Source organism: Ovis canadensis, chromosome 2, assembly GCF_042477335.2.
Source record: "Ovis canadensis isolate MfBH-ARS-UI-01 breed Bighorn chromosome 2, ARS-UI_OviCan_v2, whole genome shotgun sequence".
NCBI classification, from domain to species: Eukaryota; Metazoa; Chordata; class Mammalia; order Artiodactyla; family Bovidae; genus Ovis; species Ovis canadensis.
The window spans coordinates 249,361,162-249,387,830 of NC_091246.1; the positions used below are offsets into that span (position 1 = coordinate 249,361,162).

At 51.0% G+C, this 26,669-nt stretch overlaps 1 protein-coding gene across 3 annotated transcripts in view; it reads right to left on the reverse strand.

The window, feature by feature from the left end:
- Window positions 1-26,669, reverse strand: part of EPHB2 (EPH receptor B2) — a 215,621-nt gene that overhangs the window by 188,040 nt on the left and 912 nt on the right. The gene's annotated exons all lie outside the window — the stretch shown is intronic.

The following is a 26,669-nucleotide window of genomic DNA, read 5'->3' on the forward strand; positions in this document are numbered from 1 at the left end:
GTCGCCAACATGGCTGCCGGGATATGGAGTTGTCAATAAATTATTACTTTATGTTAGAAAAAAAAACAACAGATGCTTCTACCTCACAAACACCAACAGAGCCTCCTGGGGTGGTTGGAGGGGGTGAAGGGTCAGGGTGAGAAGGGGGGCATGGAGCTTCCTCACCCCTGCCTCTCCCCTCAAACCAGCAAAGCCAAGGCCATATATCGACTGGTTTCCACTCCCACCATCTCAGCCCCAGCGCCACCACCTGCCTGGGTGCTGCAGAGGTTCGGCCCCGTCCACTGAGTGGCCTGTGCCCCACAGTCCCTTCCCTTCATTGCAACCAGAGCCACGCTTTCCAAACACAAATCAGATCCTGTCACCTCCTCAAATCCCTCCATGGCTTCCATGCTGCTTGAGGCAGAAGCCAAGTCCTGACCACGGTCCCCCCCTGCCCCCACACTTCATTTTTCTCCTAAACATCCTTAACATCTAACCTGCTCACTAGATATTGTGCCCGCTGGAAGGAAAGCTCCACAGGGCAGAGCAGTTTGCAAGGCCCACTGGAACTTGTCCACAATCACAGGGCTGGTTAAGAGGCTTAGATGTCAAGGCACCAGGCTGCCGGCCCCCTGGACCATTCAAGGACCCCAGGGTACCACTCATCTGAGTGCCAGACAGAAGTGGGGGAAGGGTCAGCAACTTGATGTCCAACAGATGAGTGTATATCCATCCCCCCTTACTCACTGAATGGCCCCACCAAGCCACTTCCTGTCTCTGAGAATCAGAGCCTCATCCATCCGTCTAGAACAATCCCACTGGGGCTTCCTCCCAAGCGGCCGTGCAGATCCAGAGTAAGAGCTCCCGAAGGCAAGACCCGTGATGCCTGATTCGCTCTGGAATCAAGCGAATGGAATCAAGCCCACCCCCACCCTGGGGCCTGCCTGGCCCTGTGCCAAGCCCCCGCAGACGTCAGTACCAGTCTATTCAATTAAAGGGAGATGATGGATGTCACAGCACTCTGCCAACTGTCACCCCAAAGAACAAACAGAAGCGTATCCTCCTTTCACTGATCCCGAGAACTGTTCATCCGTTCCGTCCTTCCCTAATTCTTCCAATCAGTACTCAGCTACGGAGCACCGACAAGGGACCGGGCTTTACAGCAGGCCCAGGAATCTAGCGATGAAGCAATTGAATCATGGCTCCTGCTCTCAGGGAGAGTATAATCAGGTAGGAGAGAAAGAGACACGATCAAAGAAACAACATTAATTTTACAATTATGACTTTGAAAAATGCCGTCAAAAATCGGCCGGTGGAGCTGTTGAGAGCTCAGGGAAAAGTTCCCTGAAAGAGTGGAGGATGGGTGAGTTATCCAGGTGACGAGCAAAGGAATCAGTCCAGGGGAATCAGCCAGCGCAAAGGCCCTGTGTTGGGAAGAAGTCTAGTGAGAATAAGGAATTGAAAGGCTGGAGTTGGTAGAACTGCTAGACCCATGCGGGTGATGGAGATGAGTCAGTAAACCGGCAGTAGCCAGCCTAAGCAGGGCCCCTGGCCTATGGGGAGGGGGGAATCTATCCTTAAAGAAATAGAAGTCATGGACAGGTTTTAGAGAAATTGCGTAATTAGATTCAAAATCCAGTCACAGGTGATGCTCACCTAAATGAGGTCCATGTGTCTCTCTGTCCCAGTGTGGCCAGGGGTCGTGGGGTGTTGGGCTCAAGTCTCCCAATTCAGAGATGCCAAGGCAAAAGGTCCTCTCCTCCCAGCAGCTCATGCCCAGGTAAGAACGCTGACCATTCTCAGGACTGAACATTCCAGTGGTGTCTAGGTGCCCGCTGGCTGAGGTCTACCCACTGGCCAAGGTCTGCCCAACAGCACAGTTGTCAAAGAGAGTGAAAATCTGCCCAGAAATTCAGGAAACTCGGCACGGCTCCCCCTGTGATCCTAACTGGGAGGCATTACCCCGAGTGAGCAGATTATCAGGATGTGTAATTTCTGGAATAAACACAGCTGTGTTTGTTTCTCCGAGCAGTGCTCCAGACAGAGCGGCAGCCCGGCCCGCCGCGTGCAGCTGGAGCCTCACACCTTAGGACGGACAGCCGCCAGGGAATGGGGGACACGCCCCTCCCTGCAGGCCTCCGGGTGAGGCCGTCCAGGCGGATCTGTCTGGCCGCCACTTCGGGGCCCCTTGGGAAGCTAGTGCAAGAGACCTCAGAGGCACTACAGTCCCAGGAGGGGGAGGGAGCACGGAGAAACCTCCAGGTCTTTTCCCTTTGGGATGAGGGGATTGGTCACAATCGCAGGAAAATCTAGAGTCGTTCACTGTGGGAGCATCCTCCTTAGTGCAGGCGGTCCATGTGCAAGAACCCTGAGAAGGTCAGAGTCCAGATCCGGAGCTTCCAGACGGGAGAATGGAGTTCCAGGGAAGGGGAATGGGGAGAACAGGGCCAGGGACACCGTACGGCGAACCTCTGCTTTGTGCCAGCTGTTGAAATAGGTCCCCGAAACACCATGGCGTTCACTCAGCTCTGTAGCAGCTGTGCAGCCCTGCTGCCTGCAGAGCTTTAATCTCACATCTGTCTCCCAGGAACCCAGTGACCATGGGCAAGTCATATAAGCCTCTTGCATGTGCACTAAGTCACTTCAGTCGCGTCCGACTCTTTGCGATGGACTGTAGTCCGATGCTGTAAAGAACAATATTGCATAAGAACTGGGAATGTCAGGTCCATGAATCAAGGCAAATTGGAAGTGGTCAAACAGATGGCAAGAGTGAACGTTGACATTTTAGGAATCAGTGAACTAAAATGGACTGGAATGGGTGAATTTAACTCAGATGACCATTATATCTACTACTGTGGGCAGGAATCCCTTAGAAGAAATGGAGTAGCCATCATGGTCAACAAAAGAGTCTGAAATGCAGTACTTGGATACAATCTCAAAAATGACAGAATGATCTCTGTTCATTTCCAAGGCAAACCATTCAATATCATACTAATCCAAGTCTATGCCCCACCCACTAATACTGAAGTTGAACAGTTCTATGATGACCTACAAGACTTTCTAGAACTAACACCAAAAAAAAAAAAAAAAAGATGTCATTTTCATCATAGGGGACTGGAATGCAAAAGTAGGAAGTCAAGAGATACCTGGAGTAACAGGCAAGTTTGGCCTTGGAGTACAAAATGAAGCAGGGCAAAGGCTAATAGTGTTTTGCCAAGAGAATGCACTGGTCATTGCAAACACCCTGGTCCAGCAATACAAGAGATGACTCTACACATGGACATCACAAGATGGTCAATACCAAAATCAGATTGATTATATTCTTTGCAGTCAAAGATGGAGAAACTCTATATAAAGTCAGCAAAAACAAGACCAGGAGCTGACTGTGACTCAGATCATGAACTCCTTATTGCAAAATTCAGACTCAAGTTAAAAGAAAGTAAGGAAAACCACTGGACCATTCATGTATGACCTAAATCAAATTCGTTACAATTATATAGTAGAAGCGACAAACAGATTCAAGGGATTAAATTAGACAGAGTGCCTGAAGAACTATGGATGGAGGTTCAGGACATTGTACAGGAGACAGGGATCAAGACCATCCCCAGGAAAAACAAATGCAATGCAAAAAGACAAAATGGTTGTCTGAGGAGGCCTTACAAATAGCTGAGAAAAGAAGAGAAGCAAAAGGCAAAGGAGAAAACGAAAGATATACCCATTTGAATGCAGAGTTCCAAAGAATAGCAAGGAGAGATAAGAAAGCCCTCCTCAATAATCAGTGCAAAGAAATAGAGGAAAACCATAGAATGGGAAAGACTAGAGATCTCTTCAAGAAAATTAGAGATACCAAGGGAATATTTCAAGCAAAGATGGGCATAATAAAGGACAGAAAAACTATGGAAGATATTAAGAAGAGGTGGCAAGAATACACAGAAGAATTATACAAAAAAGATCTTCATGACCCATATAGTCACGATGGTGTGATCACTCACCTAGAGCAAGACATCCTGAAATAAGAAGTCAAGCGGGCCTTAGGAAGCATCACTACAAACAAAGCTAGTAGAGGTGATGGAATTCCAGCTGAGCTCTTTCAAATCCTAAAAGGTGATGCTGTGAAAGCGCTGCACTCAGTATGCCAGCAAATTTGGAAAACTCAGCAGTGGCCACAGGACTGGAAAAGGTCAGTTTTCATTCCAATCCCAAAGAAGGGCAATGCCAAAGAATGCTCAAACTACCACACCATTGTACTCATCTCACATGCTAGCAAAGTAATGCTCAAAATTCTCCAAGCCGGGCCTCAATGGTATGTGAACCAAGAACTTCCAGATGTTCCTGCTGGATTTAGAAAAGGCAGAGGAACCAGAGATCAAATTGCCAACATCTGCCGGATCATCAAAAAAGCAAGAGAGTTCCAGAAAAACATCTCAGTTCAGTTCAGTTCAGTTCAGTCACTCAGTCATGTCCGACTCTTTGTGACCCCATGGACTGCAGCACCCCAGGCCTCCCTGTCCATCACCAACCCCTGGAGTTTACTCAAACTCATGTCCACTGAGTCGGTGATGCCATCCAACCATCTCATCCTCTGTTGTCCCCTTCTCCTGCTGCCTTCAATCTTTCCCAGCATTAGGGTCTTTTCCAATGAGTCAACTCTTTGCATGAGGTGGCCAAAGTATTGGAGTTTCAGCTTCAGCATCAGTCCTTCCAGTGAATATTCACGACTGATCTCCTTTAGGATGGACTGGTTTGATCTCCTTGCAGTCCAAGGGATTCTCAAGAGTCTTCTCTAACACCACAGTTCAAAAGAATCAATTGTTAGGCACTCAGTTTTCTTCATAGTCCTACTTCTGCTTTATTGACTATGCCAAAGCCTTTGACTGTATGGATCGCAACAAACTATGGAAAATTCTTCAAGAGATGGGAATATCAGACCATCTTACCTGCCTCATGAGAAGTCTGTATGCAGCTCAAGAAGCAACACTTAGAACCAGACATGGAACAACAGACTGGTTCCAAACTGGGAAAGGAGTGCGTCAAGGCTGTATATTGTCACCCTGATTATTTAACTTATATGCAGAGCACATCATGAGAAATGCTGGGCTGGATGAAGCACAAGCTGGAATCAAGATTGCTGGGGGGAAACATCAATAACCTCAGATATGCAGATGACACCACCCTTATGGCAGAAAGCGAAGAAGAACTGAAGAGCCTCTTGATGAAAGTGAAAGATGAGAGTGAAAAAGTTGGCTTAAAGCTCAACATTCAAAAAACTAAGATCATGGCATCCAGTTCTATCACTTCATGGCAAATAGACGGGGAAACAATGGAAACAGTGGCAGACTTCATATTTTGGGGCTCCAAAATCACTGCAGATGGTGACTGCAGCCACGAAAATAAAAGACGCTTGCTCCTTGGAAGAAAAGCTCTGACCAACCTAGACAGCATGTTGAAAAGCAGAGACATTACTTTGCCAACAAAGATCCGTCGAGTCAAGGCTATGGTTTTTCCAGTGGTCATATATGGATGTGAGAGTTGGACTATAAAGAAAGCTGAGTGCCAAAGAATTGATGTTTTTGAACTGTGGTGTTGGAGAAGACTCTTGAGAGTCCCTTGGACTGCAAGGAGACCCAACCAGTATATTCTAAAGGAAATCAATCCTGAATATCCACTGGAACGACTGATGGTGAAGCTGAAACTCCAATACTTTGGCCACCTGATGCGAAAAACTGACTTAGTGGAAAAGACCCTGATGTTGGGAAAGACTGAAGAAAGGAGCAGAAGGGGATGACAGAGGATGAGATGGTTGGATGGCATCGCCAACTCAGTGGACATGAGTTTGAATAAGCTCCGGGAGTTGGTGATGGACAGGGAAGCCTGGCGTGCTGCAGTCCTTGGGGTCACAAAGAGTCAGATGCAACTGAGCGACAGAACTGACTGACTAGTCTGCCAGACTCCTCTGCCCATGGGATTCTCCAGGCAAGAATCCTGGCGTGGGTTGCCATGTCCTCCTCCAGGGGATCTTCCTGACCCTGGGATGGAACGCACGTCTCTTCTGTCTCCTACAGTGGCAGTGTAGCGCCACTTGGGAAGCCCCCATCTAAGCTTCAGTTCCCCCATCTGTAGAGTGGGGATAATCATACCCACTCCATCGGGTTGTTGTTAGGGTTAAGCAGGCTTTGACATGTAAAGGACTATGTGCCTGGTGCACTGTAGGAAGCTCATATATGATGGCTAGTCCTCCATTCATTCATTCACTCATTCATTCATTACCAAGCACCACTATCTCCCAGGATGCATGGTGGGTACTTGCAAACAAGTCAAAGTCGCACGGGAACCTAGTCAGGCGCTCTGAGATGACTGGAGGGATGGGACAGGGGAGGGGACGGAGGCTCGAGAGGGAGAGGATGTATGTATAATTATGGCGGACTTGCATTTTATGGCAGAAAACAACACAACAACACTGTAACAAATTTTTTAAATTATTTGCGTAAAATTAAAAAAATCCTGCCTTCATGAAGCTTACACTCTCACAGGGAGGACAATGACTAAATGATGCTTTGTTTTTCTTGTTATTATTCCTGCCAGTTGACAGAAGGGCAAGCTGAAGGCTGAAATGGTTAAGTCATTTTTTAGATGTCCATTATTTATTTTTATCCCATGTTATTCTCAGAAGGGCTAGAGGCAGATGTTAAATTATTTATCCAAGTCTCTACAGTTAGAAAAGGGAACCGCTGGCTTTAAAGGTCTTCTCTCCCTTGGAAAGATTTTTAGCGGCTACAGACCTAGTTCCTGGCCTGCAATGGGCTTACTGTGACCTCAGGCAAGGGTAGGCCCCTGCTGGGCCTCAGTTTCCCCACGTCTGGCTCTAGTATTTTGCATCCTGGGATGGCTCCTGGTGTGCTGCCTGGATTGTATAGCCTCTGTGGGATTGCTGAGCCCTCGCAAAGTGCCCACAACCCTTCCCTGGCACTGAGGGGTGAAGTGGGTGGGCTGGGACAGGCTCTCTGGAGAAGCGGGAGGGCTTCTGGAAGGGGAGCAGGGGCCAGGCAGACATGTGCCCTCTGCCATGAAGTGAAGTGAAAGTTGCTCAGTTGTGTCCGACTCTTTGTGACCCCATGGACTATACAGCCCATGGAATTCTCCAGGCCAGAATACCGGAGTGCGTAGCCCTTCCCTTCTCCAGGGGATCTTCCCAACCGAGGGATTGAACCCAGGTCTCCCACAACGCAGGCAGATTCTTTACCAGCTGAGCCGCAAGGGAAGCCCAAGAATACTGGAGTGGGTAGCCTATCCCTTCTCCAGCAGATCTCTGTGACCCAGGAACTGAACCAGGGTCTCCTGCATCCAGGCGGGTTCTTCACCAACTGAGCTATCAGGGAAGCCCCTCACTCTGCCAGGGGCCCACCATTCCAGCCCCCTTCCCAATGCATTCCTTATGTCCTGGCCCCTCATACAACCAGAGGAGCTGGCTGGGCAAGATTTGCTTGCACCCAGGGTATGGTCTAATCCTCCAGGTCAGACCCATACAGCCCCTCCCTGCCTGCCCCTCCCGCACTCTGGGTCGTCCTCCGACATCAGCCTCCACAGCCCCTGAACCCGTCCCTGCTTTTGATTTCCTTCCATGGCTTCCTATTGCCTCCGGTATCAAGTTCAAACACCACAGCTTGTCACTCAAGGCCCTGCTTCCCTGGCTCAAACCTTCTCCCAGAGCTTCATCTTCCTTTTCTTTCTTTTATACATTTTCATTCACTGTGGTTTTACAGGGCTTCCCAGGTGGCACTAGTGGTAAAAAAAAAAAAAAAAAAAACCCACCTGTCAGTCAATGCGGGAGACATAAGAGCCTAGAGTTTGATCCCTGGGTTGGGAAGATCTCCTGGAGGAGGGCATGGCAACCCACTCCAGTATTCTTGCCTGGAGAATCTCTAAGGACAGAGGAAGCCTGGCGGGCGACAGTCCACAGTGTTGCAAGGAGTCAGACACGACCGAAGCGACTTAGCATGCACTTAGCACGTGGTTTCCACAAACCTGCCTTGCTCCAGCCTCTCGGCCTTTGCTCAAGCTGTCCCCTCTGCTAAGAATGTTCTCCGTTCCATTCACTGTGTGTCAAAAATCCTACTGGGCTAAACATGCCTTCCACCAACCCAGGCTGGACGACATTTCCCCTTTGCAGTAAACAATATCCCATCTTACACCCTATATATCATATCACTGAACATCTCTGAACCTGCCTTTTTATCAGCAAAATCAGTGTTAATAACTATGATCCAGGGTTGTTGAGGGGAATAAATAAGAATGTGTCAGAAGAGCAGCCAGTATAGTACCTAGTACTCAACAGGGACTCAGCGGTGAGCAGTTGCTATGATGCTGCTGCTGCTAAGTCGCTTCAGTTGTGTCCAACTCTGTGCGACTCCATAGATGGCAGCCCACCAGGCTCCCCCGTCCCTGGGATTCTCCAGGGAAGAACACTGGAGCGGGTTGCCATTTCCTTCTCCTGATGCTGATGACGGAAGAGAAAGAGGAGAAAGAGAAGAGAAGGCGAAGGGAAAAAAGAGATGGAAAAGAAGGAAGAGGAAGGAGAGGTCACCAGTCCCTCTGTTGGGATGTCACTCCCTGACATGAGAATGTCAGCTCTTTTTTTTCTTTAAACATTTTTATTTATTGTATCGAGTCTTAGCTGCGTTGTGTGAGATCTTTTATTGGGGCATACAGGATCTCAGCTCCTCGACCAAAGACTAAACCCACGTCTTCCACACTGCAAAGTGGGCCCTCAACCACTGGACCACCAGGAAGTGCCTGAGAATGTCAGTTCTGATTAATTCCTCTCTATGTCCCAGCATCCTGGAGGCTTTCTTAAATGACTACTGAGTGAACAGACAGAATGAAAGGGTGGACGGATGGGGAGAAGGAAAGAAGCTAGGACTGTGGGAGAGAAGCAAGGACGTATGGACAGATGAATGGAACAGATAAGCCTGGAGGAGACTGAGCGTGCTCTCCCAGAAGCCTAGCAGCACAGCAGCCCACTGGCAGCTGAGGTTTCTGGGAACAGATGCCAAATCTGTTCCCCTGGCTCCAAGCTCCTGTGCTCCTGGCCAGCATCAGGCTGCTCTCAAGGTTGAGCGAGTGGAAGCTCAGGGCAGCTGATGCCCCTGGGAGTTCCAACTCTTTCCCCACCTGTCACCAGCCTCTAAGAGCACCAGCCCCTGACAGCAGGAACATAGCTCCAAAAGTGTGAGCCAAGTCAATGGGAAAATAGGATTTATTTTACAGAAATTCACTTTGGGGGCCAACTTCTTTGGAACTCCCCAGTGCAGAAACGTTGGCAAATCCACAGTCAATGGCTCAGAAGGTTCCTCCAAACCTGGGGAGTGTGCAGTTTGCCAGCTCTTTTTTTAAGTCCCGAAAGTGGAGAATAAGGAAATATCACAATCTAGATGCCAAAGAGAATCTGAGGGGGAGAAATGCACTCTGGGTTTTCAGGTTTGTTCATTCTTCCATTCATTTATCCAACCATCTAAAATGTGCACCAATTTTGCCATTATCCATCCGTCCATCCATCCCAGCCCCTCCACCCATCCACCCATCTCTCCACCCATCCAATCCACTCAGTTGCCATAAAACCATCCTTTACTCTCTCTCTCTCTCTTGATCCATCTATCAACGTGCCCATTACTGACCCAACCATCCAACCCATGCAATTACCCATGCACTCATCCTCTATCCAACCAGCCATCAATCACTCAAGCTCCTATCCAACTGCTCAGCTATTTACCTCTCAAATTGTACTCTATTCAACCAGTATGACTGAGGATCTGCCAGGATGGTTGGGGGTAAACCAGACGTGCTGACACAGTGCCCAGGACAGTCTAACCGAGGCAGTATAGAAGAGGCACGTAATAACAAGGTGCCACTGAGAACACAGTGGGCACCAAGGACAGTTCACCTCTACACGTAGATGGGGGAGGGGTCAGAGAGGCCAAAGCAGGCTTCAGACAGGAGACACTCGAGCTTGGTCTTAATAAGCAGCCAGAGAAAGAAGGTGAAAAGGGTACCCAGGCAAGGGGGCACCAAATATGCTGGCTTCTAGAAATCCCAAGGCCTGAGTCCTCATAACTACCTAGTTAACTGTGGACCCTGGGCCAGTCCCCAGTTTTCCCAAGTCCGCATGCCTCTCTAATAAGGCCCTCTTGATTCCCACAGAGAAAGGCCCGTGTTCATCTACTGCTGGGAGCAGAGTTGCCCGTGCCGCCCTGGCGGCTACAATAAGGGTTGACCTGATGGGGAGGAAAGTGGGTCCCTAAAGTTTTGTGTGACAGGATTTGCTGTCAAGCAGACACAGGTGTAAATCCAAACCTCACATTTTGCTCTAAGTTACTTAATTTTTGAGTCTCATTTATTCAGCTAGCTGGCTGGGCTGGGTCTTTGCTGCAGCATGCGGGATCTCTGATATTTGCCGTGGCATCTTTGTTGCCCCATGCAGGATCTTTAGTTGCAGCATGCAAGCTCTTAGCTGTGGGATCTAGCTCCCTGACCAGGGACTGAGCCTGGGCCCCCTGCATTGGGAGTGCAGAGCCTCAGCCACTGGACCACAAAGGAAGCCCCTCTTCCTTCTCTGGAGAATGAAGACACCGCTAATTGTTTCCTCGTAGGCCACAGCGAGGACTGAATGAGGTAATGCAGGGGGATTCCCTGGTCAGCTGTAGGTGATACCAGCTATTCCTCCCAACTGCTACCAATTTTCAAGTCCTACTGTGTGCCAGGCAAAGTGATCTAAAATGGTGGTTAAGAACATCGGCCTTAGACCTATATGTATCAATTCTCAGTCAACATTAGTTCTTTGCCCATATCAGCAATTTATGTTCAAATGGTTCAGAAAAAAACACACACACACATACAGGTACTCTCATACAAAAAGGGGTACAAATAGGGCAAAATGTTCACAACTGCTGAATCTAGGTAAAGGACGGGCTTCCCTGGTGGCTCAGTGGTAAAGAATTCACCTGCCAATGCAGGAGACGTGGGTTCCATCCCTGGGTCAGGACAATCCCCTGGAGTAGGAAAAGGCAACCCACTCCAGTATTCTTGCTTGGAAAATTTCAAGGACAGAGGAGGGTGGTGGGCTATAGCCCATGGGGCTGCAAAGAGTCAGACACGACTGAATGCTGTTTTAATTACTGCTATTATTATCAATCATTGAACTGCTGAGAAACTGAGGCTGAGAGGTTGGGTAAACACCTGCTTTTCAAATACACCTGTTTTTTTCCTTTTAATTTCTGAAACACCATGATGCAGTAAGTGGTATTATCCTCATTTTCCAGATAAGAAGCCAAGGCTGAGCGGGAAATGAGCTACCCAAGGTGACACAGCTAGTGAGTGGAGGGGCCAGGCCGTGGACAGCCTGACTATCTCGAGTCCAGGATCTCGCCCCAGCATCTCCTGCCTCGCCTGTGTCCCTGGCCCCAGGCCAAAAGGGGCCGGGCCTCATCAGACCCATTCAACTCCAGCAAAGGCCATTCAGAAAGGAGCTCTGCGCTTTGCTGGCGTGGGGCTGAGCTTCGGGGCAGCCCGGGAACACCCAGCATCAGGGCCTCCTTGGTATCTAGGGAGCGCGCCGACTGTTCTCCTGAGAGTGGCAGGAGCTGCCATTTGAAGCCGTGGGGAGTGACAGCTGACACTGACGGGGACAGGCTCTCGAGGACATCCCGCCCTGGGGCCCTGACTCGAACAGACTCCCTGGGCCACACGGCCTTTCGTGGGTTCCAGAAAAGCCCTGCAGGCTCTGGCCAGGGCTGTTCCCAGGCTCTGCCTCCCCGCGAGAGGCGGAGAAGCCCCCATTCAGGCGGGACGCATCCCACTGTGCACTAAGCCGCTTTCTCCCCACTTACACGTTCAGATGCTTTTTGTCCTTCCGGCTTCCCATGGACTCAGGCCAAGTGACAAGTTGGTGCTGTGGACATATGTCGTCGCCATAATGGGAGTGTTGACCCCACGCTCTCTGCCTGCTGGGCCCAGGCAGCTTGCACCCCGCCCTGGTGCTTGGCGTGCCTGGTTCTCAGCCGCACAGGCCTCTTTCCAGCTCCCAAAGACACCACGCGCTCCGGGGCCTCCCCTTCGGATCTCTGCAGATGCTGTCCTGCTGTTTGCCCAGAATGCCTGCCTGCCTTGCCACTTCTCCGCCTGGCTGTTCCTCGACAAGCATCGTGGAAGTCGCCTTTTATGAAACTTTCCTAACTCCAGTTTACCACGGAAGAAACTGAGGCACAAAGAGGTAAGTAAGTTAAAAGGGGCCAAGGCCTGGGATTTGCCTGGAGGTCCAGTGGTTAAGAATCCGCCTGCCACTGGAGGGGACATGGGTTCAATCCCTGTTCCGGGAACTCAGAGTCCACCTGCCATGGGGTAACAAAGCCCATGCAGCCTGTGGGCTGCAACTAAGGAAGCCCGCACGCCTAGAGTCCTTGATCCAACACGAGCCACCGTTTGAAGCCACCGCAAACGGAAGTCTGCGCAGTGCAGCTAGAGAGAGCCCTCACGCTACAACAAAGACCCAGCACGGCCAAAAATAATGAAATTTTTCTAAAAGGGCTGAGGTCAGGCTGTTTGTAAGTTTCAGAGCCAGAGGTTCTACTCCAAGAACACACACCTCCCACTGCACCAACTCTGCCCGCGAAGAAGGAACTGGAAGGAAGACATGTTCTCTGCCTTTAAATAGTGTAGATGCCTGCCAGAAGGAGCGTCTGCTCCTGGATTGTTCTGGAAGGCAGGAAACAGAAGCCATGGAGGGAAGTTCCAGGAAGACTCTCCAGTTTAAGATGAAGAAGCACTTCTGACAATGTCACTGCTTACCAGCTGTGTGTGTGTGTGTGCATGCACGCTGAGTCACATCTGACCCTTTGTGACCCCATGGGATTGTAGCCCGCCAGGCTCCTCTGTCCATGGGATTTTCCCGGCAAGAATACTGGAGCGGGTTGCCATTTCTTCCTCCAGGGGATATTCCCGAACCAGGGACCGAAACTGGGTCTCTTGCACCTGCTGCATTGGCAGGCAAATTCTTTACCACTGCGCCACCTGGGAAGCCTGTGGCTACCAGCTCTGTAGCCTTGGGTAAGTCACTACAGCTCTCTGAACCTCAACTTCTCCATCAGTAAAATGGAGGTGACAACGCCCTTGCTATTTCTCTGTCCAAAACACCTCAACTAGAGCTTGAAACTGCCAGCTCCTGAGCCAAATTCAGCCAACAAATACGACTTAGATTGGCCAGGACTGTATCGTAGAGTTGAGCAAACATCCAACAAGTTTTTCTATAAATGTCAGAACTTTGCAAACCAGAAGTTCTGGCAAAACTGAGCCCCAATCCCCGCACAGCAAGATGGTCAACAGTGGGTAGCACCTGCCTTCTTTATGTTATTATTATTACCTTTTTGGCTGTGCCACGTGGCATGCAGGATCTTAGTTCCCTGACCAGGGATTGAACCGGTGTCCCCTACAGTGGCAGTGTGGAATCCGAACCACTGGACCACCAGGGAAGTCCCACGTGCTTTCTTTAGACAAGACACGCACCCTCCTGGGGACACTGCTGGCTGTCAAATATCCATTCACAACCTGGCCAACTCAAGAGTCTAGGGTCTCCGGCTGGGACTCTTAGGATTTGGTTGGTTGTTAATTTATTTTACTGTACCTCTGTTTAATAAGTTCAAGAAGGAAAAGGCTGAATCTGTCTCTACTGAATCAGTAGAGACAAGGGCTATATAAAAAAGACATAAATGGGAATTCTAGAAACAATATACTGGATGCTATAACAGCAGATCAGACTCTGCAGAAGAAGGCATAAGTACAAAGGGGACCACCGGAACAAGACCACGAACCTCCCTAAATACCGATCGTATCCACAGGAACCAGAGTCCAGAATGCACATCGTGTGGAAAAAGAAGCACAGCCTATAAAGTGCACATCATCATACAGGGTCGGCCAAAAAGCTCGTCTGGCCAACCCCCAAAAATATCACAACAGAGTTGAGACCCAGCACATCCATTACATCAATAAACATGAGCAGGATTAACTCACTTATTAAAAGAATAAGACTTAGGCGTTGAGTAACAAATCTAGAGCCCCAAATAATAATTCGGCTTCCCTTGTGCAAACAAGAGACGCACCCAAACACATTTTTAGTTTTTTCTAAAAATAGAAGAGAGACTAAGGTATATCAGAAGGACTGTGTATTATCTGTGTAGGCTTGATTCCTATTCAGTCAGCAACCCCATTTCCTGCTTAACCGTTTGACAATAAAACTCGCTAAGGTGTTGCTTATGGTCTTCAACGCTTCACTGCGTGCACATATCTCCGCAAGCCCTGTGCCACCCTGTGGTCCCAGCTTAGGTCTGACAGCAACTGGCCAACCAATGCCTCAGACGTTTCGGTTTCCCCCAGCACTTCCCTGCTCCTATGGTGGTCCCCAGCCAGGGCGGGGGTGACAGACCGGTCACCCCATTACAGGTGCTTTTTGTTTGTTTTTTTACTTTATAAAATTTTATTTAAGTATAGCTGACTCACAGCATTGTGTCAAAGGATTTCTTTTTTCTCTGGACTGCACAGCTTCTAGGATCTTCGTTTACATGTTCCTTTATAGCTGAATGAAGAACACAGCTGCTCCTTGACGTGGCCTTCTGAGGTGGTTAAATCACGATCCCCTGTTTACCGATGAGAAAACTGAGGCCCAGAGGGGTGAAGTGACCTGCCCCAGGCCACAAGGGTACCTTAGCCCCATCCTCCAAATTCATTCCTACCAGCCCAGGGCCTCCTCCTCCTGCCTGATTCTGAATAGCTACAACTTGGGCCACCACGGCTCCCCTTGTGGCCCAGCTGGTAAAGAATCCGCCTGCAATGCGGGAGCCCTGGGTTCGACCCCTGGGTTGGGAAAACTCCCCTGGAGGAGGGAAAGGCTACCCACTCCAGTATTCAGTACCCACTCCAGTGTTCTTGCCTAGAGAATCCCAGGGATGGGGGAGCCTGGTGGGGTGCCGTCTATGGGGTCGCACAGAGTCAGACAGGACTGAAGTGACTTAGCAGCTTAGCAGCAGCAGGCCTGGAGAATTCCATGGACTGTATAGTCCATGGAGTTGCAAAGAGCTGAACACAACTGAGAGACTTTCACTTTCACTTTATGGCACAAACATCTATTCAGTGCATATCATGAGCCAGGCCTTGTGCTGGGCAGGGGACATGGTGAAGTGCAGGGTTCCTGTCCTCTCGGGGGAGGCAGACAGCACGGGAAGTCAGTGCAGCGGTGGGATAGGACGGAGAACAGGCAGGGCATGAGGTTTCTGGCTCCCTGTTACCCACACCCTGTGCGGGACTAGAAACTCCCTGGGGTGGACTGTCCCTCAGTGTGGTCACCGCCTATACCTGCTGTCACTAAACAGAAAGCAGCCTCCCATTAAGGGGCCGAGGGACTTCCCCGGTGGTCCAGTGGTTAAGGATCTGCCTTCAAATGCATGGGACGCAGGTTCGATCACTGCTCAGGGAATTAAGATTCCTTGTGCCACCGGGCAACTAAGTCTGCACACCGCAAGTAGAGAGACTGCACATCACAACTAGAGAACCTGCACACTGTTAACTAGAGAGCCTGCACGTCACAACTAGAGGACGCATGCAGCACAACCAGAGGACGCGTGCATCACAACCAGAGGACGCGTGCAGCACAACCAGAGGACGCGTGCATCACAACCAGAGGACGCGTGCAGCACAACTAGAGGACGCATGCAGCACAACCAGAGGACGCGTGCAGCACAACCAGAGGACGCGTGCATCACAACTAGAGGGTGCATGCACCATAACTGGGGAGCCTGGACACCACAACTAGAGAAAAGTCCGCTCTCCGCAACAAAGACCAGTGTAGCCGAAAAAAAGAGGGAGGGAGGGGGTTGCTGAAGCTACATTTGGACCACAGGTCGCCCCAGAACATGAGGTGTGTGCACACGGTGAGGGGGCTGTTTGGGGGCCGAGCATCGCCTCCAATGACACGCTGAGGACCACGGGCAACACAGGCGAATGCTGCGTGTTGAACCGTTCACAGCACACGGTGCTTCCTTTGAAAGACTGAACAGAAAATCGAGCCCAGCGTATTTCCTCCCAGTCTCTGAACTGGATGTGGAGGCCTGGGATGCATCTGAGATGGCTCTGTGACTTGCTCCGACTGCAGGGGTGATGTTTTGTGACATCACAGTCCAGGCCTCAAGGAGTCTTCCGGTTTCCTCTTTACCCTCTTGGGAGCTAGCCGCTGTGGAAAGCTCGGTCTAGACTAGTGACGGGTGAGTGATCTTGAAGAGTGGGGTGGGGGGCGCCTTCCCACCCTCCCTACCAGGGCCTCAGAGATGTAGGAGAGGCCACACCAGACCTTTCAGCACAGCCTGGCTGAGTGTAAGCTCAAGAGTGATCCAAGCTCACACCACATGGAGCGGAATAAATGCCCAGCTGCACCCGGCCACGCCACTGAGTCAGGAGGAATGATACACCACTGTTGTACTGAGACAGTATATTTTGGGGTGGCCTATTAGGCGGCAATGGATAACTGATACACGTCCCAGGGGCAGAGCCCTGGCCTTTGTCTAGCTCTCCCCTCCTTGCCTGGAGCCTGGCACCCGGCATGCAATCCCAGAGCTGGAAGGAGCCTCCAAAACCACTGAGTCCTACCCCCCTCACTTGAGAGAAGAGGTAGCTGAAGCCTGGGGAGGAGAAGCAATTTACTCTAGATCGCAAGAGAGACTAGAGGCTAAACAACACCACCACCACTAACAGGAGAGGCAGGGCAGATCTAGGAGGCAAACTTGAACCCTGGAGGACCCAGGCAAGTAACACAAATGTGTGACGTAAGCTGATGGAGAGCTCCCCGCCACCCCCACCCCCCCCCCCCCGCCCCAGCCCACGCTCATGTGCTCGTCTGAAGAGGCAGTCACTATTCGGCTCCAGCCAACTGTGGCCATGTGGGAATGTGGGCCTAGAGAAGCCAGATTGTCTGACTTCTCACAAAGCCAGAAACAGGATTTCTCTGTAAACTCTCCTGATTTTTAAATGTTGGCTAGGAATTCAAATTGAATCGAGGATCTCTGAGCCGTTGAGAACCGCCTTGGGCTTCAGGCATGGTCTGGCCACTGCCCTCCAGAAAGTCGCCTTATTCCCCCAGGTCTCAGTTTCCTCATCTCTAAAATGGGCCCCATGGTTCCCTCCCACTTATTGGGTTGCTGTGAAAACCCGATGAGCTAATGGGTTTAGAAACACAAGCTACAAATGGCCCTGTGACTGTTCCACAGCCTCTGTTCTCTGCGGAGGCACCCCTCACAATGTAATGAGTTAACACCCGATTTGTCTAAGTTAGAACAACATTATTCTGACCATTATGACAGCGATTGCTTTTTTATGGCAGGTTTGTGAGTTCCAGAACCCTCCCACTTGCATTATCTCAGGATGTTGATGGAGTCAGAGGCTGGATGGCTGCCTTGGAGACCCTCGTCAGAGCCAAGCCTTTTCTCTGAGCTGAGAGGTACATTTCAGAGGCTGCTGGAAGGTGGTGGTGCAGAGCAGGAGCTTCAAAGTCCTCCAGACCTGGGTTCGAATCCCTGCCTCCTGCTCCCTAGTTATGTGTCCTTGGGCTAGTTGCTTTCTGAGTTTCAGTTTCCACATCTATAAAATTGGCACAATAATAAAACCACCAGGGCAGCTGTTGAGGTAGTTGCGTAAGATGACATATATGGGGTTGGCCAAAAAGTTCGTTTAATGGAAAACCCAAACGAACTTTTTGGCCAACCCAGTACAATGTCTTTAAGCAGAGCATCTGGCTGTTTTCATCATCATGTATGGAAGTTGGTGTGAATTCCCTGGTAGTTCAGGTGGTAAAGAATCTGCCTGCAGTGCAGATTCTTGCAATGACCAGGTTCAATCCCTGGGTTGGGAAGATCCCCTGGAGAAGGGAATGGCAACCCACGCCAGTATTCTTGGCCTGGAGAATTCCAGGACAGAGGAGCCTGGCGGGCTACAGTCCATGAGTTGCAAAGAGCTGGACACGACTGAGCAACTAACATTTTCACTTTTTCATGGAAGTTGGTGGCTGGGAGGCCAAAGGTCAGGAATGAAGTCGCAGCGATAGAAGATCCTGTCCCTTTCCTGGGGTTAAGGGAGGCTGACTTGGAGGGGGGATGGGCTCTTGTGGAAAACCTGCATGGGAAGCAAAGAGGCAGGCTGGAGGGACCTCTCAACTACTCAGCAAGAGTCAGATAGAACTTAACTCTGTATCTTTGGCTTTTTCCTGGGGTGAAGTGGACAGGGATGGGGGAGAGCTGCAGACAGAGTTCTTGAGTAAAACGGCACCCACATCCCCCTGCTCTGAATGCAGTTTCCCGCTGGTTTTGAGAAATAACAGCCACAGTTAATATTTACTGTGCACTCATCACATGTATGATACACATTCAGTTACAGACACAAATTCATCCTTCATGGACTGACCCATTCATTCATTATTGCCACCTCAAGAACTAATAGCCAGGACATGGAAGCAACCTAGATGTCCGTCAGTAGACAAATGGACGAGAAAGCTGTGGTACATATACGCAACGGAGTATTACTCAGCCATTAAAAAGAATACATTTGAATCAGTTCTAATGAGGTGGATGAAACTGGAGCCTATTATACAGCGTGAAGTAAGCCAGAAAGAAAAACCACCAATACAGTATCCTAACACATATATATGGAATTTAGAAAGATGGTAACAATAACCCTGTATGCGAGACAGCAAAAGAGACACAGATGTACAGAACAGTCTTTTGGACTCTGTGGGAGAGGGCTAGGGTGGGATGATTTGGAAGAATGGCATTGAAACATGTATATTATCATATGTGAAACAAACTGCCAGTCCAGGTTCGATGCATGATACCGGATGCTCAGGGTCGGTGCAGAGGGATGGGATGGGGAGGGAGCTGGGAAGGGGGTTCAGGATGGGGAACGCATGTACACCTGTGGTGGGCTCATGTCGATGTACAGCAAAACCAATACATTATTATAAAGTAATTAGCCTCCAATTAAGATAAATAAATTTATACCAAAAAAAAAAGAAAAAGAAAACGCATATTCTCTGAGAGCTTAGAGGGGACAAGTGGACTCCAGAAGTCCCAACATCAAATCCTTCACTGCTTAAGAAGGGAGGGGGCTTGGGTGGATCACCTACGCTCTAGTGAAATGGGGACAAAAAGATCTACCTTACAGGGCAGTCATGAGGACTGAATGATATATCTGTATGTGAAACACATGGAGCTTGGTAGGCATTTATTTAATAAATAGCAAGTGCCCTTAAAAAAAAAAAAAGAAGTGAGGGAACCAGGGCTCAGAGAGGTTAAATAACCGACCAGAGGACACACAGTAAGGGACAGCCTGACTCCAGACATCCTTGTAACCCCTAGGCTCTGCTGTTTATGGAACAACACAGAGAGTGGTCAGGGCTTGGCTAAAGGGCCCTGGGATTTCAAAGGCAGGAGCAAGTACTCTGGCGGGGAACAAGGGTGCTGACGTTTCATATCCTGACAACGGATAAACACCGGCAGGACTGCAGACCAGGCTGCTCTGCCGGCCGCTGTATACGGGACCTCCGCTGTATACCGCGAGCCTCCGACAGGCAGTATCCCCAGTTTACGGATCAGCAAACTGAGGCTCAGACAGCACACCGCGTGCTCAAGGCCACAGAGCAGATAAGGTCTCTTCCCTGAGGATAGCCTTATCCCGAGGGGGCTGCAGCAGGGCTCCAGATAGCTCCAGGAAGCTCACCGAGCACGGCCCAGGCTAAGGTGGTCTAAGCAAGCCCCCTGCCCCAGGTGATACAGCGGCCCCTGGGAGACAGGTGTCTCCTCTCCACCCTCCGGAAGGCACCTGCTTTAAAAGGCCCTAAAACCCTAAAATGCTTCCAAGGCAGCCTTATCAGACAGTTGATCCCAATCAGGAAGCTTCCAGGTGCTGTCAGATCAAGGGCCCACCCCATCCCTGAGAGGTGTGCAAACATTCTGCCCTGCCCTGCCCTGCCCTCCCCCCGCCAAGCCTCCTTCCGTTCACCAGCAGGCCGGCAGCCTGGGCTGGTGGGCGCTAACTCAGACTGACTTCACTTCGTTTTGGCCTTTTCCAGTTTCCTGCTGAGGTTTCTCTTTCTCTTTCCTAGTAGTCTCCGCCTGCCCAATGGAAAGACCTGGGAAGTGAGTTAAAAATTACTGATCCCTGGGCTCCAGCTGGATGTATCAAATCTCCAGCAAAGTCAGTCAAGCAGGCCAGGCCACAGGATGGGATGGGGCTTTGGTCAGAGGTGCAGGCCGGGTCCACCACTGCCAGGAGGCCCTCCTGGTCTCACCCCTCCACCCTTAGAGGGAGCAGGGTACCCTCTCCCTTGTCCAGCCCAGGCCTCCTGTCACCAGCCCGTTCTATCATCAGCCCCTTCCTTTATGGGTCTCTCTGCCTGCAGGGGTCCGACCTCCACCGTAAGCTCATAGGTAAGCTCTGGGCAGGCCAAGTTGACCAGCTGCGACCCTGGGCCTTGAGGAGTCCCTGGCAAAGCTGCCCAGACAACCTGCCCCTACCCTGGCTTTGGGGTTGATGCAAAATCCTGATGAAGTGGAGGCGGCCAAAGGCATTAGGAAGGACAACCCCCGCCCCTTGGGAGGGTCTGGGACCATGGCAGGGCAGAGGGAGCTGGCAGTGGGGTCTCAGGACCAACCAAGGATTCAAACCCCCCCAGTGGGAGCCTGGGTATGGGCTTGTGTTTTCACAACTGTTTTGAGAATCTTCTGAAAGCTAAGACCCCACTTCATAGGAAAATCTACTGTCACGGCCAACATTCTAATAATTTCAGGGTGATCCCAGGGTCCCATAACTAAGGCCTGTGGATCCCAGTTGAGAACCCCTCTTCCAATTCTCTGCCATGGTAAGAAGCAAGTATTTTCCCCTGACAGAGCCCTGAAGAGAGAGGCAGAGATGGGGCTCTGGGCCTGCTCACACTTGAGGGGGTCGCCATCCCAAGGCGGGAGCAGTTGGGAGTCTGTGTGCCGGGTTGGGGGAGACACTGAAGTTTGGTTTGTGGACTGAAAAATCTGAATGCCAGAAAGGGGCAGTGAATTAGGACACAGCCATCACCGATCACAGGCACTCACTCCAAGGACGAGGACTTTGGAGGGGCTGAGAACAGCCTCTACACAGATAAGTACCTGACACTTCTTTTTTTTTTGACTCTATTTTTATATTGGGGTATAGCCGATGAATAATGTTGTGATAGTTTCAGGTGGACAGCAAAGGGACTCAGCCATACATAAACATGCATCCACTCTCCCTCAAACTCCCCTCCCATCCAGGCTGTGACGTTACATCGAACAGAGCTCCCCGCGCTACACAGTAGGTCCTTGTCGGTTATCCATTTTAAACAAAGCAGCGGGTACATGTCCATCCCAAACTCCCTAACTATCCCTTCCCCTCCTCCTCCCTCGTCGTGTGCCTGACACTTTGTTTGGGTGTCCCCAGGAATCTCTGAGGAAATGGGAGTCCAGCTCCTTGCCCAGGGCACACACAATGTGCAGGGCTGGGGGATTTGAACCCAGGTCTGACTGTCCAGAAAGGCCGTGCCTTTTCTCTGCCCCACAGGGTCCCGGAAGTTGGCCGCCCTTGTTTCCCACTGAAGTCGGAATCCTTTCTCCCCACCCAGCACCTGACATGAAGGGAGTGCCTGGCGACTCTTTTAAAACATATGGATGGATGGAGGAATAAATGAATAAGTCAACTTGCTTTTGAATTCTACAGCATTCGGGCTTTAAATCTAAGCTCTGATTTCCTGGCTAAGACGAGTACATGAAAGCAGCCTCCTTTAAAAATGAGAAGCAGGAGAAATAAACATAAAAAGAAAACCAATTCTAAATTAATCCCACTGAAGGTCGCTGGATCTCAGATAGGTAATGCCCCAGAGGTGGGCCCAGCAGAGGGCTGGGCTGGGGGTGGGAGAGACAAGACGTGTATGGGGGGAAGGGGCGGGCAGTCTCCCTCGACCCCTGTAAGGAGCGGACTTGCCTGGCACAGAGCTGCCACTGGTCCATTTGAATCCTCAGCTCTGGCTGAACTGATCTCTTTATTATCCCCAAACATCTTCCTGCATTCTGTATCTCTGCTCACATCTGCCCTCTGCTTCTCCCTCTGGGAAGATTTCCTTCATCTCCCCGGCCCTGGGACTCCCTCCTTCGTCTCTGTATCATTCTCCCGACACTTACTGTATAGCACAATATAATGCATTCATTCACTTGCTCACTCCACACTCATTCATTCATTCAGCGGCCCTCAGCTCCTTTCAGGTCAGGGCACCGGGTGACTGGGTTCAGGTCAGGGCACCGGGTGACTGGGTTCAATTCAGGGCACAGGGAAGATAAAAACCTCAGGACTTCCCTGGCAGACCAGCGATTAGGGCTTCACGCTTGCACTTCAGGGGCCCTGGGTTTGATACCAGGTGGGGGAGACGAAGATCCTGTAGGCCGTCTAGTGTAGCCAAATAATAATAACAATAAAATTTTTAAATTAAAAAAAAATAAATTTAGAAAAGCCCTCTCGTCTCTTGGAGTTTATAGTCTAGTGGGCAAGATGGACACTAAATAAGGAAAGGAACAAGTCTCTGATACCACTTCGGATGGCAGTGGGTATTCTGAAGTACGACAAAACAGGAGGGATGAACATGCCTGAACTGAGCCTGTGTTAGATGAGGTAATCAGGGAAGGCCTCTGGGAGGCAGCATTTGAATGGAGCTCTTTTCACTACTCCTGGGCTTCCCTGGTGGCTCAGAGGATAAAGCATCTGCCCGCAATGCGGGAGCCCCGGGTTCGATCCCTGGGGTTGGGAAGATCCCCTGGAGAAGGAAATGGCAACCCACTCCAGTATTCTTGCCTGGAAAATTCCATGGACAGAGGAGCCTGGTGGGCTACAGCCCATGGGGTCGCAAAGAGTTGGACATGACTGAGCGACTTCACTTTCTTTTTATTACCACCGTGGACACAAAACTGAGCTCCCTTGGGGAGCTCACAGCCTAGCCAAGAACAGACAAGCTGGCCTTTTCTTTACTGTGCAGGACAGGTTCTAGCCCATCTGAACATTCCCACAAGCCAGTGATCTTTCCAAAAACAAATCTGGCCAGGTCCCCCATGGCTCAAGAACCTTCAGTGGCTCCCCAGTCCCCTAAGCATCAAGCCCAAACTTCTCAGCCTAATCACCTTTTGCTGCCGTTAACACCCATCTCCTTCAGATACACCCAAGTATCACACACCAATCATCGCGTCTCTAGGTCTTTACACACGCTGTTCCTTCTTCCAGGCTAAGACTTTGCTTCCTCTAGGTTCCAAAGTCAACCTCTTTAGCTTTTTGGGAACACAGTTCATTAATACGGCAGGTGGCTGAGAAAGTTTCAAGGCAGGGAGAACGGGAAGTAAGAAAATGAGGCAAAGAATAAAGCTATAAATGACAAAGTAACTGGCTTCCACCCTACATGGCTGCTGCTCCCCCAGGTGGCGCACGACTGCCTCCTGGCAGGACCCGGGACACACTTATCACATCGTACTTCGCCAACGGCTTCCCTGTGAGTTTGTCCTGTCTCCCCGCCCGCCCCAGGGCCCAGCACCACTCCAGTTAAACACGCTCCATAAATATTTGGAAACCAAAAGAACGAACGTATGGGGACTTCCCTGGCAGTCTAGTGGTTAAGACTTTGCCTTCCAATGCAACTGGTGCCAGTTCGATCCCTGGTAGCAGAGCTAAGATCCCGTGTGCCTTATGGCCGGAAAATCAAAATGTACAGTGGAAGCAATACTGTAACCAATTCAATAAAGACTTGACAAGTGGTCTATATCAAAAAATCTTAAGGAAAGAAAAGATCAAATGTACAGAGGAGATGGGTTTTCTCTAGACTTCAACTTTTGGCTTCCACCTAGTGGCTGGTCTGGGCCTCCTTGGTGGCTCAGCTGGTAAAGAATCTCCCTGCAATGTGGGAGACCTGGGTTCGATCCCTAGGTTGGGAAGATTCCCTGGAGAAGGGAAGGGCTACTCACTCCAGTATTCTGGCCTGGAGAATTCCATGGACTGTATAGCCCGTGGGGTCGCAAAGAGTCAGACACGACTGAGCGACTTTCATTAGCAGCTGGTCCACCACTGGCCTCTTCTCCTGTTGGACACAACCCTGGGGGTACTACCATCCTCTCAAAACATCCAGATGCTCCAGACTTCCAGATGCTCCAGACTTAGGTTTCCTTTGGGGGGGGGTCTCATGGTTTGGGGAGATACCAAGCTTACCATCCTAACCTAGCCCCCATGCTATGTGCTAAGTCGCTTCGGTCGTGTTTGACTCTTTGCAACCCTAAGAACCATAGCCTGCCAGGCTCCTCTGTCTGTGGGATTCTCCGGGCAAGAATACTGGAGTGGGTTGCCATTTGCTTCTCCGGGGGATCTTCCCCCACCCAGGGGTCGAACCCGCATCTCTTACGTCTCCTGAATTGGCAGGCGGGTTCTTTACCACTAGCGCCACCTGGGAAGCCCAACCTAGCCGTCCTCCCCACCCCCCAAAACTACACACATCCTGTCTCCTCTCTTAAAGGCTGGGAATTTTCTAGACCTTAACGCTCAGGACAGCACGGTTACTACGGGGTAGGAAGAGGGGGATGGGCCAGGAGTGGCGGCTGCACATCCCTGGGTACCAGGAGACCTGAGCGCTGCCCCTCATCACCCCAGGCTTCAGGTCTGCGTCCACAGACTGTCCTGCTCCCGGGAGGCTCCCGTCTCTTCGGGGCTGTGTCATGAGCGGCACTGCCCATCTTCCATCCCCCAGAGGCCACGCAGATCTTCAAGGTGGCTTCTTCCCATCCATTATCTGGTCTGAATCTCACAGACATGCCTGTGAGACAGGCTGGACCAGCGTGATTACCCTCACTTGGCAGATGAGAACACTGAGGCTCAGGGAAGGCAAGGAGGGTGTGTGAGAATCCTAGGAGGCTAGGTCAAACATTCTGAACTCAGGGAAACTGAGCTCCCTGTAGGGCAGGGAGCTGGTCTGGGGGTCCCCGAGTAAGTGAGAAGCCAGGCCTCTGACCTCCACCTCACACCATCTCCTCCTCTGTTAGGCCAGCTCCTTCTTAATGCCTAATGGACTAGACTCCAGAGTATCCAGGGAGCAAAGGAAGAGCCTGAAGCAAGGTTCGGGATGCCCACTGCAGCCCGCCTCCCAGTCTGCCCCCAAGTGGCAGCCCACGCCGCCACGCCCTCCTGGGATATCAGCAGCTGATCAGCCCTGTGTCCAGGGCCCAGGGTCCGCTCTGGCCAGAGCCCACCAGATTCTGACCGCCCCCCGCCAGGGCCAGGCCTGGACAGACGTGGCCCTTCCATCTACCACCCCCCCACCCCGGTAATTAAAAACACACCCAGGGCCTTTTCCAACGCAAGAGGGGCCAATTTTCTTCCCCTCCAGCACCGCTGACTACAACCCAAAGAGCAATATTTATGCCAAGCTCCCCATAATACTGTAAACATCCCAACGTATAGCGGGCCAACGCATGAGTCATTTCCCCAAAGCCAGAGCTAATAAGTGGTACCTCAGCCCTACTCCAGGGAGCTCCCGCCAGCAGCCAGGTCTCAGGGCTGCCCTGCACACCCAGGGCTCGTGGCACCCTGGTGCCCCAGGGGCCCCGCACCGGGAAACCTCAGGCAGCCGTCAAACCCTCCAGGAGCCTGGGGACAGCTGCTTCCGTGCCAGAAACTATGGCTGCCATCCAGGGACACCCCCTCCACCCCCTGAATTGCGGTCACTAGAGCACTCATTACTGAGAGAGAAACTAAAGTTATCGCGTGGGGTCCCCCGACCATCCTTTCCCAGAGTCTTCAGGCTCCACGCCTGGTTCCATCGGGTTATTTTTGGGTTTGGTTTTTCCGGTTTTTTTGAGCTGCAAGAGGGAAAGGGGCTTCGCATCACCCCCAAATGGCCCAAGATGAGGGTACCCCTCGGGCCTAAGGTGGCAGAATCCTGGAGAGGTTAGCCTGTTTAGGGACGAGAAGACCCAGCAAAAGGAACAGAGCACAAGCTTCCCAGACTCCAGACCCCCATTCTATTTTTATCACCCAAGGGCCAAGGCCTGAAGCACTGGCTTTTCTGAGCCTTGGTTTCCCTTTCTAGTAAAAGGAAGTTAAGACTCTAACCCATCTGGATTCCCTGGAAGGCTTATTTTGGGGAATCCAACAAAATTGCTGGTGGGAAAGCACTTCGTAAAGCTTCAAGTACCTTGTCAACTGTGCCGCACGTTGTAAACCACAGTACTTTGCACAGACTGCAAAGTACTTCATAAACTGTAAAGCGGGTTGAAAACTGTAAAGTGCAGTACACATGAGAACCATTATGCACGTTCATTTCTTGCCCCACAGGCTCGGCCATTTCTGGGGGACACACCCAGACCCCACTAACTTTCCCTCCAGAGCAAGCTGGCTCGGGAGGCCGGGCAGCCGCCCTGTTTCCTTGGGGGTCAGGTGGGACCGACACACGAGGCCATGGGGGAGAGGGCCCAGCGACCCTGGCCAAGGCCAACACATGGCAAGAGCATCTGGTCCGGCCCTGGCGGCAGCTGGAGAGTTCCCGGGGCTCCAGCAGCCACGCTGAGCTCTGCCGCCAGCGG